Consider the following 12,447-nt stretch of genomic DNA (forward strand, 5'->3'; position numbering starts at 1 on the left):
CACCCCCTACTGGGGATGTGCCCGCAACCAAGGTACATGCCCCTGACTGGAATTGAACCTGGGACCTTTCAGTCCGCAGGCTGACGCTCTATCCACTGAGCCAAACCGGTTTCGGCTGGAAGGCCATTTTTTCTGACTATAAGTGGGGTCTCACAGAACCAGAAGGAGCACACAGCTCTTCTTAAAATTGAAGGTGTTTAGTCTGAGCCTGCATGGCTCAGTGGTTGAGTATCAACCTATGAACCAGGAGGTCATTGTTTGGTTCCCAATCAGGGTACATGCCTGGGTTGCAGGCTTGGTCCTTGGGGGGGGAGGGGGGGGGAGAATGCAAGAGACATCATTCTCTCTCATCATTGATGTTTCTATCTCCCTCTCCCTTTCCTTTTCTCTCTCTGAAACCAATAATAAAAACAAATCTAAAAAAAAAAAAAATTGAAGGTGTTTATACTTGAGATGAAACTGAATTCTATCTAGACAAGAGATGTGCTTATGTGTACAAAAGCAAGATCTCCACAGTGACTCCTGGCAGCAAATGGAGTAAAACCACAGTAATCCTGGGAAAGGAGGTACCTGGTGCTCATGGAAACAGTGGCACGGGTCATGCTACATTCCAAAGTGACCTTCCTGCCAAGGCCACTGGACATAGAGTCTGTGTAATGTTGTATCCATTAAGGATTTAAACTTATTGAAAAATAAATAAATGAAATGGTTTTGTTCTCTTATATTAAAAAAAAAAATAAAGAAGAGGGGAGGAAACCATGTCTATGTTTAGTTAGCCTTTCTAGTGAGTGAGAGGGAGGATGAATCTTTTCAAGGCAAATTCTGTAGGTTCTACAACCTAATCACAATCACATGGTTTCCTTAAAGATTAAATAAGTAAAGAAAATGTGTTCTTAAATGAACATGGTAAGCAAAGGTCTCTTATTCTGATTCTCAAGATTGGTTTTATTTAGGACATATTCAAAAAATAATACATGTTTACTGTATTGATAAGCAAAAGAGAGAAAATTAAGGTCACCAGTTGTTCAACCAACCAGAGTAAAGAATGATTAACTGTTTGGTGCACATAACCTTCGTAACTTCCCCTGAGTGTATTCAGATACACAGACACACACAAGTATCCATCCTTATGGAAACAGCATGAGGCACCATCATTTGCTTTTTCCCATTCCTATGATAACATAGCCATATTGTCTTTGGGGTGTTTTAATGTTTCTGTATTATAAAAGTTTGATGAACTTCTTGTGCTTATTTAAAAAAAATGATTTCCTTAGGATAGCTCCTAGGAATAGAACTGCTATATTAGAAATTTCATTTCTTTTCTTTCTTTTTTAAAAATTAAATTATTATCTGTGTACATATCTTACCATTCCCCCCTTCCCTCCCATTAATACCCTCCCTCCCCAGACATTTCTTTTCTTAAGGCTCTTGATTTATTGCTACCTGGTCATAAGAATTTAAATTCCCATTGGTAATATATAAGTGCCTGCACCTCTGCATTCAGGAGTATTATTTTTTTTAAGCTACCACCAATCTCAATTTATTACTTACATTTACATTTATTTTTAATGAAAGGCTGAATATTTTGAGATATACTTACTGGCCCTTTATATTTCTTATTTTATAATTTTTCTAATTAAGTATTTTGCCCATTTTTCTATCAGAGTATATGTCTTTTCCTTATCTTTTGAATAACTTTTATTATTTTTATCATAATTTTAATTTTTCATAAAGTAATTTATAAATAAAAATATTTGATTTGCTTAATTTTTTTAGTGGCAGTTGTACTGGCCTTCATATTTGTCTATAGCTTTTTGGAGATTAGTATGTTTTGTAACTCACTTGAATATTAAGAACTCCATAAATACTGGTGAATCATTACTTGGGCAACTTTTGCTTTCTATTTAAATACCATCCACACCCTATCCCCCTTGGGGCACCTTTAACAAATTATTTCCTAATTCATTCCCATCTTAGCAACATTCATGAAAAAGTTCTTCTTTGCTTCTTCTGAGTAGACTAAAAAATTATTGCTTACTCCCCTTTAAAATATTTGCAATTTTCTAACCTGTTATAGACATTAGGTAGAACTGTGAAGAATAAAGAATAGGCAGTAAAACAACTATTGATAGTTTTAAAAGTATTTCATTTATGCCAAGCAGCATGGCTCAGAGGTTTAGCATTGACCATGAACCACAAGGTCACAGTTCAAGTCCCGGTCAGGGCACATGCTCGGTTGCACGATCAATCCCCAGTAAGAGGCATGCAGGAGGCAACAGATCAATGATTTTCTCTCATCACTGATATTTCTATCTTTCTCTCCCTTCCTCTCTAAATTCAATTAAAAAGTATTTTTTTAAAAAAGTATTCCATTTAAGACAGAATCCATTTAATTCACTGTTGGTATAAACAGGCACCTAGTAAGGAATTATCAGTTTTATATATTTTACGTAGAGACTAAAGAAAATAACAACAGTATATAATAACCTTATTTGCTTTTTCTCATTTCTATGTTAATAATGCCCTACTGTCTTTTGGAGTATTTCCAATGTTTCTACATTACATAGGTTGCTTTTATATTCCAAATCCAGCTCTATAATAATTCCCTCCCTAAGGCTACAGACAAGAGAAAACCAGTTCCTTATTTTTACCACTTCCACTTGCAGCATAACAATGATAAAAGCAAGTCTGCTCTATATCAGTGGGTTATTCCTCAATAACAGCGACTCTTAAAGGTCCCGATCCTTTAATGATGCAGGTTGCATCATTCCAAAGACTCACTGGCAGTTGTTTACAGCCAGCACAATGATTTATCCTTATCAATGTGGAAGTCACTCATAGAAACTCAGAGCTTAGTTTTCTAAAACATCTGCCTTTGCCCAAAAAATAAATCCTGCGTTTACACAACCATCAGGAAAAAGGGAAGGCAGAGGAAGAAAGAATAACCCTTCTAATTCAAGAACAAGGAGGAATTACAGAGAGCAAATTGCAGGATGCACTCGTTCATGAGAAATGGAGAGGAAGGGTCTGGTGCGGCCAGGCCCAGAGCAGCAGCTGCCAGACTGGGAGCAGCCAGGCCCGGAGCAGCGGCTGCCAGGCTGGGAGCGGCCAGGCCCGGAGCAGCGGCTGCCAGGCTGGAAGCTGCCAGGCCCGGAGCAGCCGGGTCTGGTGCGGCCAGGCCCGGAGCAGCGGCTGCCAGACTGGGAGCGGCCAGGCCCGGAGCAGCGGCTGCCAGACTGGGAGCGGCCAGGCCTGGAGCAGCGGCTGCCAGGCTGGAAGCTGCCAGGCCCGGAGCAGCCGGGTCTGGTACGGCCAGGCCCGGAGCAGCGGTTGCCAGGCTGGGAGCAGCCAGGCCTGGAGCAGCCGGGTCTGGTGTGGCCAGGCCCAGAGCAGCAGCAGCCAGGTCCAGAGCAACTAGGTCGGGAGCGGCGGTGACCAGACCCAGAGCAGCTGGTTGTGGAATGAACCAGAGCAACAGAGGCCAGGCCCGGAGCAGCCAGGCCCGGAACAGCTCACTCCTTGCCTGCCCCTGCCCCACGGCTGCCTCTCAGACATGGCTGGAAACTTTTGTGGGAACTTGAGGGTCTGCTGAATCAAGTGATGAAGGCTTAGATCTGGATGTGTTGAGTTAGTATAGAGCTGGGGTGTTGATCTGTGAGTGCCTTGGGTGGGGCCTGGATGAGGCTGATTGACCTATTTGGAAATGTCTTTTGTGTGAAATGTATCATTGGGCATGTGGTGGTATTATTGATATGAGAAAATGCTAAGTAACTGATTTACTATCTGAAAAGGGATTTACTATCGGGGAAAGGGAGGGAGGAAGAGACTGAACATAAACTGCACCTATGAATGAGGACAATGGGGGATGGGGAGGGGGCGGAGGGTGGGGTGGGAACCTGGTGGAGGGGGGAAGAAATGAGGAACCTTTGTAACAATATGAACAATAAAGATTGATTTAAAAAAAAAAAAATAAAGGTAGGGTGAAGGGAGTTAGGGAGGAGTGCTCAGGATCTTAGGTTTCTGCCCTAAGAAATGAGGTACTTGGAGATATTAATATCTTTTACTAAGATGAAAAAGGCTGGCAGAAGAAGAAATTTGGGAAAATAGTGAAAGTGCAATTTTAGATGTGGTACAGTTGATATATCTATGAAAATTCAAATAACAATTACATACACATCAAGAGGTCAGACTAAAAGTATACATCTGGGTTACTAGATTACAGATGTTGTGACTAATTTCTAGTTTACTTCTATTATGATTATAGATTATAGATTATTTTAATCCTTTGAAATTCATTGGAACCTGCTTGCATGGCTCATCATATGGTCAGTTTTATAAATGTTCTGTATGCACTTGAAAAAATGTACATATTCCTATTGCAGGTGAATGCCTAACAGGGAAAGTTGATTCATCATATTTGCATTTTCTGTACCCTTATTGATTTTGTCTGTTTAGTCTATCATTTATTGAGGTATGTGTTCAAAATTTCACATTTTTAATGTGAATTTATTTTCTCCTTTTGGTTTGGACAATTTTACATTACACATTTTGGGTATATATTGTATACATAGAAATTTGGAACTATTAAATGTTTTTGGTGATTTTAACTCTCAAAAAAAAAAATTGGGGGAGTAGTGTTTGGGGAAGATGGGAGCAAGCTGGAAGAGGTTTATTGGCGGAAAAGGGCAACCTATGTAATACTTTCAACAATAAAGATTGAAAAATAAATAAAATAAAGGTTATAGATACCGGCAAAAAAAAAAAAAAAAAAAAAAGGAGAGGAAAATTACCATAATCTCACATGGAGACGTTCCCAAAATTAACACACTTCAGTAAAGTTGAAAACATTGAGATATGGGGCTGCTGATACTGGGAAAGTGGTTTTCTTATAGTTGGCAACACAGTGTCGATGTGTACTTTATACCATTCTACTTGTGTTTTCCACACAATTAGAAAGTTTGGTTTCTCTAAAATAGCAGCAACCCAATAATTTAATTTGTATAGTGTTTAGCAATTTATCAAGTACTTTCACATCTATCAGCTGACTGCCTCAGAACTGTTCTGCCTCACTTCATTTTTAAAAAATATATTTTTATTGACTTCAGAGAGGAGGGGAGAGGGAAAGAGAAAAACATCAATGATGGGAGAGAATCATCGATTGGCTGCCTCCTGCATGCCCCCCCCCCCCCCCACTGTGGATGGAGCCCACAACCTGACCATGTGCCCTTGACTGGAATCCAACCTAGGACCCTTTAGTCTGCAGGCCGACACTCTAACCATTGAGCAAAACTGGCTAGGACTGTCCTGCCTCACTTAAAAAACCCATCCAGACATTGCTATAAGAGGAACAAAGAGCTATAGGAGGAACAAAGAAGGTACCAGATTCATGGTAAAGCAATTGAAGTTGCTGGGTTAGTTCAAGAACACTGGATTATGGGTTTACTGGGTGACAGTGCTTAATGTGTCCCTGGACTTTAGAAGGAGGTGGGAATGGGAGACTTTGCTGGAGACTAGAGATTCATTGGTAAGGCATTTGAGGAATGCCTTCCAACGTGGGGAAGACACTCAAGACAGGATTGCTGCCCGTAATGTCCCTGACTTTCCGGCTTCCAGAGTTTAATGTAACGTTCTCCTCTATTCTCAGCTCCTCTCCAGCTCACCATCCTCCATGCACGCCCTCTAAGAGCAGTGTGTCTCTAACCATCCTACCCTGACCTTTCACATTCACTCAATCCTCACCCATACCAATGCACATCATTGTGATACTGTAGTATAGTGGGAACAAAGAAAATGACTCCAATGCTTGCAAAGATGGGGGGAATGCTTGATTATACAAGGATTACAGAACAGAATGGCTCCAGGTTGGCCAAGAACTGAATTCTGTTAACATCATGTGAGGGAGTTAGAAGTTCATCTTCCCCCAGTGAAGCCTTCAGATGAGACAGCCGTCTCAGTTAACAGCCTGACTGTAACTTCATGGGAGACTCAGAGGTAGAGGCACCCAGCTACACTGCTCTCAGATTCCTGACGATGTTGTTTTAATCTGCTAAACTTGGGGCTAAGTCATTACAAAGTAACAAATAAGTAATACAGGTAATCAATAAACAATGACAACTAGCTCTGCCACACAAACTAACAGTTGCCACACATTTTCTTATATCTACTTAGAGGCAAATGTGCAATTTTAAGTGGGTCATTGCTTGAGAAGTTCTTCAGAATTAGACTATCAGAAGAGAAAGGAGTTTATGTCTAGTCTGTGTCTCTAAAATAGTATAAAATCTAAGGACTATTTGAAACTTATTCCCTCTCCACCTCACTTTCCCTCTTATATACACTGCAAACAGCTGAACATAACATTTGTCATTTTGGCTGAAGATGGGAAAACACCTAACCCTGTTCCTAGTCAAAATAGAGGTGCAAAGGCCTGCCAAGCATTTGACTTAGAATTCTACTATGGTCAAGGATTCATGCCTAAAAGGGCTTGAAAAAATGACTTTTGTTTCTTATCCATAAGGAACTTTAGGGCTTTTAATGTATCTAGGATATTTCTAGAATACCTGTTTCATCAGTGCAATCCTTTAAACACCCACAAACTTTCAGATGCAACATGTTCACAGCAAAAACTAACCATTCTTTGAACCTAAATGAGATTTGGGACTTTCGACTGAATCACCTGGGGGAAAAGTCTACTGAGCAATGGATATAAAAACTTGTGTCTACTATTCTGTTTCTTGCAGTTTTGTTAACTTCATTCAACTGGTTAATATCATTTTTTAAAAGTTAAATATTGTGGCCGAAGCCGGTTTGGCTCAGTGGATAGAGCGTTGGTCTGCGGACTGAAAGGTCCCGGGTTCGATTCCGGTCAAGGGCATGTGCCTTGGTTGCGGGCACATCCCCAGTGGGAGGTGTGCAGGAGACAGCTGATGGATGTTTCTAACTCTCTTTCCCTCTCTTTTCCTGTCTGTAAAAACTCAATAAAATATATATTTTTTAAAAAGTTAAATATTGTGAATAACAGTTTTAAATTTTATTTTACTTCAAATGCACTGCTACTAGATGCAGGTTTTGTCCATTCTTAGTTATATGCACTCACTCATTAATGTCTGAGTGTCTGAGAGGACACTGGTCAGGTAGAATTTTGTGATTTATCACTCCATCACTTACTATTTAGCCTTGCTTTAGGAGGGTCCAATAATTTTTTTTAATGTCAAAGAACTTTGTCATTAAATTGAAAGTTATGTGTGCATTTTAAAGATATTTTTAAGATTTTTTAAAACAATAACCTAAGAGAATAAGAGAAACTTTATAAGAAAGAAATTATTGGAATTATTTTATTGGAATGTTGGAGAATAGAATTTGCTGCATAAAACATCAGAAGTGGATTTTTGTTTTAATGACTTGTCATTGCTTTGTTTGAGGTAATACTAGTAATTCTTATCATCTCTCTGCAGATGAAAAATGCAGGCCAAAATCACAGACCTGGCATAAAGCTGGACACAGGAGACAGTTATAAAATAATAGATAGATATATACACATATGTACATATTTAACACACATACATACACACATATATAAATATATTTTAAAATATATTTTATTGATTTTTTACAGAGAGGAAGGGAGAGAGATAGAGAGTTAGAAACATCGATGAGAGAGAATCATCGATCAGCTGCCTCTTGCACACCCCCTACCGGGGATGTGCCTGCAACCAAGGTACATGCCCTTGACCGGAATCGAACCCGGGACCCTTCAGTCTGCAGGCCAACGCTCTATCTACTGAGCCAAACCGGTTCCGGCATATATTTTTCAATTGTTTTATTTCTTGTTCTAAATGAAGACAGAGATACCTGTTTGGAACTTATGCATCATGTAGAAGCTTCAAGTTGAAGAGAAAGAAAACTCTGGAAGCCACACCTTTTCATGAGGAGATTAGCTTCAACATGTTTTTCTCGCTTGTCTGCTACCTAATTTCTGTGTTCTCCTAGCAGCCTCACTTTTCAAGTTGATCAGCTGGTCCACATTGACTATGGAAGGAATAGCTGCTATTGCAGACGGTGGGTTGGGCAGACTCCCTGCTTGGAAACATTCCTGTTTTGTTCCCCTTTTCCCTCAGACAAGACTTTGAATGAGGAAAAGGGGAGTAGAATTAGAGTCTACAGACTAGACCAGTGCTTCTGAAGCTTGGCTGCATATCGCAAATAATTTCTAAGATTGATTAGATCAGAGATACTCAATCTTTAGGATTTAACAGGCCAGTAAATTTTCCCAAAAATATTTTGAGAACAACTAGGATTACAATTTTTAAAGTATGATTGTAAAAACATTCTAATTAATATTATTTTATAAGAGGCTATTTTAATACCAAAAAAAGTAGGGAAGCCTTAATTCAATACAAAATAAATGTAACTTTATGAAGAACATTATTTCATTCTAATTTTTTTTTTTTTCTTTTTAAACCTCACTTGATGAAACCAAGAACACCATTATCAAACTAAAGTCAGCTCTTACTGGATAACTACATTCTGTTCTGCTCCTATTTATACTAAAATCTCTATGTTAAAACTCATAACATAGTTTTGAAATAATGGCATTTTAAATGGTAGGCAAGACCAGTCTGTAGAACACACAACTCCTACTTTCAAAAAGCAGGCTAGCCCTAACCGGTTGGCTCAGTGGGTAGAGCATCAATCTGCAGACTGAAAGGTCCCAGGTTCAATTCCGGTCAAGGGCCTGTACCTTGGTTGCGGGTACATCCCCAGTGGGAGGTGTGCTGGAGGCAGTTCATTGATATTTCTCTCTCATCGATGTTTCTGACTTGCTATCCTTTTCCCTTCCTCTCTGTAAAAAATCAATAAAATATATATTTTTTAAAAAGCAGGCTATTCCCATGCAATTGTTCAGAGCACAAAGACATGAAAAGAGTATCCTAATGGTTAGTATACAGGTAACTCAACACTTTAAAAATAACCAAAATATCACAAAAGAAAACTAGACCTAACTAGACCTAAACATATAAATCCAAATAGAGCATAAGCAAATAAAATCAAGCAACTTATTTTAAAATAAAACTTTGATTAAATAGACTCAGTCCAGAAATCTAAAATTTGAGAAATATAAAACCCAGCCAGCATGGCTCAGTGGTTGTGTGTTGACCTATGAACCAGGAGGATGCAGTTCAATTTTGGGTGAAGGCACATGCCTGGGTTGTGGGCTTGATCTCCAGTGGAGAGCAAGCAAGAGGCAACTGATCAATGCTTCTCTCTCATCATTGATGTTTCTATCTCTTTCTTCCTCTTCATTCCTCTCTGAAATCAATAAAAATATATTAAACAAACAAAAAATCAAGAGGGAAATGGAGGCAACTGATGGTTAGGTAGATGTGCCCAAGGTCATTCAAATAGAAAGCTGGCAAAGACAAATTTCAAATCCATCCTCTGACTTCAAATTCAGTGAGCTATCAAAAACATGATCATTGCTTCCTTAATTTTGTTAATCCTCACCCAAGAGGATATTTTTCCATTGATTTTTAGGGAGAGTGGAGGTGAGAGGGAAAGACGGAGAGAAACATCGATTTGAGAGAAACACATCAGAATGGTTGCCTCCTGCACTATCCCTGACCAGGCCCAGGGAGGAGTCTGCAACCAAGTACATGCCCTTGGCTGGAATCGAACCCAAGACCCATTGGTCAATAAGAGCAAGCTGATGCTCTATCCACTGAGCCAAACTAGCTAGGACTGCTTCCTTAATTTTAACAATTTCTCGGGAGTTAATCACAAAATTGACATGAGTTAAAATTACATAGTATAAGGACTCAGTTCCTAATGCTCATACAATCAAATTTACTGAAAGGAGAAATTGGCGTACAAAACCCAAAAATCCAGAGTCAGAAGAGGGTGTGGATTTTCAGTATGCTCCTAAATAAAATACATAGTTGGCAAAATGTATGTCTAAAATGACCCAATCTGAATGCATAAAAAAAGCAGCATTCTCTCAAGTTGGAAGATTCTCACTTTCAAGACGACCTTTGCCTTTACCCCCAGCATTGACTTCTATTCTGGTTTTGCAACACCCCAGGGTGTCACCAAGGGAATTTCAAAATATGAATAAGCCATACGTTTTAAAGAGGGGTGTGTGATTATATAACTTTTTAAAAACTTGGAACTTATTGACCAAGATGATAACTTGATTAGAATACATTCTTTCTCTCCAAATGTCTCTCTTTTCATAAGATTATACTGATTATTTTAAAATGCACATGGAGAGCACTAATAAATTATGGGTTGGTAAAAATATATTTTAATGAACCATTCCTCAAACTATCCTTACAATAAAAGCTTAATATGCTACAGTCATCTGTTCAACCAAAGTGTAATATGATAATGATATGCTAAGGCCCCTCAATCGCTCACTATGATATGCACTGACCACGGGGCGGTGGGATGAGTTGACTGGTCGACCAGTTGCTATGAAGTGCACTGACCACCAGGGGGAAGATGCTCCGACTGGTAGGAGAGCTTGCTGCTGGGGTCTGCCCCTTCAGGACTGAGCAAGATGGGCTGCACACGTACCTCTCGCATCTCTCCCTGGCCCAAATTTGCACTGATGGGGGTCTCCCGGCCTGGCCTGTGCCCTCTCGCAATCCAGGACCTCTTGGGGGATATCAGAGAACCGGTTTTGGCCTGACCCCTCAGGTCAGACCAAGGGACCCCACTGGTGCACAAATTTATGCACCGGGCCTCTAGTGTCTCATATAATACTGTTCCAAAAGATGTTTAGGTATGCTGCAGGGATGGAGGAGGGGGTAGGGGATAGGAGAAGCCATGGGAAAATGTAATGTACCCCTTTTGGAGATCCATAATACACAATGGACAATATAATAAAGGCTCTAGAGAAGTTCAGCATTACAGAAACCTTTGGTTAAACAAGTTTATTTTGACACAAAATTCTTCTATTATAACTATTCACATTTTGTGTTTAGAAAAACTGTTTGAATAAGTGTAACTTAATTAAAACCCACAACAGATAGCAAAAATGGATAATTCTTAAAGCTCTCCTTCCACAAAATATTAATTCTTTAAAAAAAAAATCCCTAATTTCAGTTTAGTGCACTCCTTTTTCTTCACCTATCAATGCCTAGCTCAATTATCACCTCATTTGAGGAATTTTCTCCCAGCACTTCCTATATTACTATTTCTTTCTCCTTATTTAGATAGCATTTTATTCATATACTAGAAGCCTGGTGCATGAAATTCATGCACAGGCAGGGTCCTTAGGCCTGGCCTGCGATCAGGGCCAATCAGGTTCCCTGTTCTCCACCTCCTCCTTCCCTTGCCCTGCCCACCTCCCTGCCTCCCTGCCTCCTCCTTCCCTCACTCCCTCAGCACTCCCCTGCTGCTGCTGGTGGTTCACCACATTCCACTCCGCTCCCTGGTGGTCAACACAAATCATAACAAGCGATAGAACTCCTGGTCTCCTGGTTGAACTCCTGAGGGGACACTTTGCATATTAGTCATATATATATATATATATATATATATATATATATATATATATATCTCCTCCTTATCCTATGATAAATCAGTTCATCCATCTTTCTTCTTGTTAGCTTATAAGCTCTTTCAGAATAAAATTTGATTATATTTTTGAGAACCTTGAAAAGTATGGAACACATGTAAGTTTCATGATGAAGTAAATAATTTCACTGTAGTATAATAGTGCCCAGAATTCAATACTTGTATTTCTAAACTGTTACTGATATCCTGCCAACTACTTGAGAAAGTTTCTCCCCTAAACCTTACATTGATAACTGAGCAGCTGTGGTCATGGTTAACTCAGTTGTGACATGCCCTCTAACTAAGCCCATTCATAGTTATTTCCTCAAGTGATTTCCGTTTGCTTGCTTTTTATGTTTTGTTTTTTTCAATCAACAAGGAATGTTGAGTAACCTTCATTATCTTTTCATATCTCTGTGCCTTTGTGCCTGCGGGTCTCTGCTTAGCATGCTGTCTCAAGTTTCATTCACTTGGAAGACATTCCTACTTATCTTTTAAGAATGAGCTTAAGAAATACCTTCTCTAGGAAACCTTCATATATTCCTATCCTTTCAGAAATAGTTATAAATTCCTCAAGTCATACACTTGTGCATCTATCTATAATAATAAAAGGGAAATATGCGAATTAGACTGGGAGACCTCCAGATGTCCTTCCAGACAAAGCCATGGTGGCAGAGCCGAGGCAGATGTGGTTAGGGGCAATCAGCCAGGAGGGGAGAGCAGTTGGGGGCAAGTAGGCTGGAAAGGTGGGGCAGTAGGGGGTGAGCAGGCCGGCAGGCAGAGTGGTTAGGGGTGATCAGGCAGGCAGGCAGGCAAATGGTTAGGAGCCAGCTGTTCCGGATTACGAGAGGGGTCCCAGATTGGAGAGGGTGCAGGCCAGGCTGAGGGACACCT

The 12,447-nt window shown here is 39.8% G+C and overlaps 1 protein-coding gene and 1 long non-coding RNA gene across 3 annotated transcripts in view; one reads left to right on the forward strand and one right to left on the reverse strand.

The window, feature by feature from the left end:
* Positions 1 to 12,447, reverse strand: part of PAIP2B (poly(A) binding protein interacting protein 2B) — a 28,061-nt gene that overhangs the window by 11,433 nt on the left and 4,181 nt on the right. The gene's annotated exons all lie outside the window — the stretch shown is intronic.
* Positions 55 to 715, forward strand: LOC118717515. Its single transcript, XR_004987511.2, has 2 exons — positions 55 to 193; positions 439 to 715. It is a non-coding gene; the product is annotated as an uncharacterized LOC118717515 (long non-coding RNA).

This window comes from Pipistrellus kuhlii, unplaced genomic scaffold (assembly GCF_014108245.1).
Source record: "Pipistrellus kuhlii isolate mPipKuh1 unplaced genomic scaffold, mPipKuh1.p scaffold_m20_p_13, whole genome shotgun sequence".
Lineage (NCBI taxonomy): Eukaryota > Metazoa > Chordata > Mammalia > Chiroptera > Vespertilionidae > Pipistrellus > Pipistrellus kuhlii.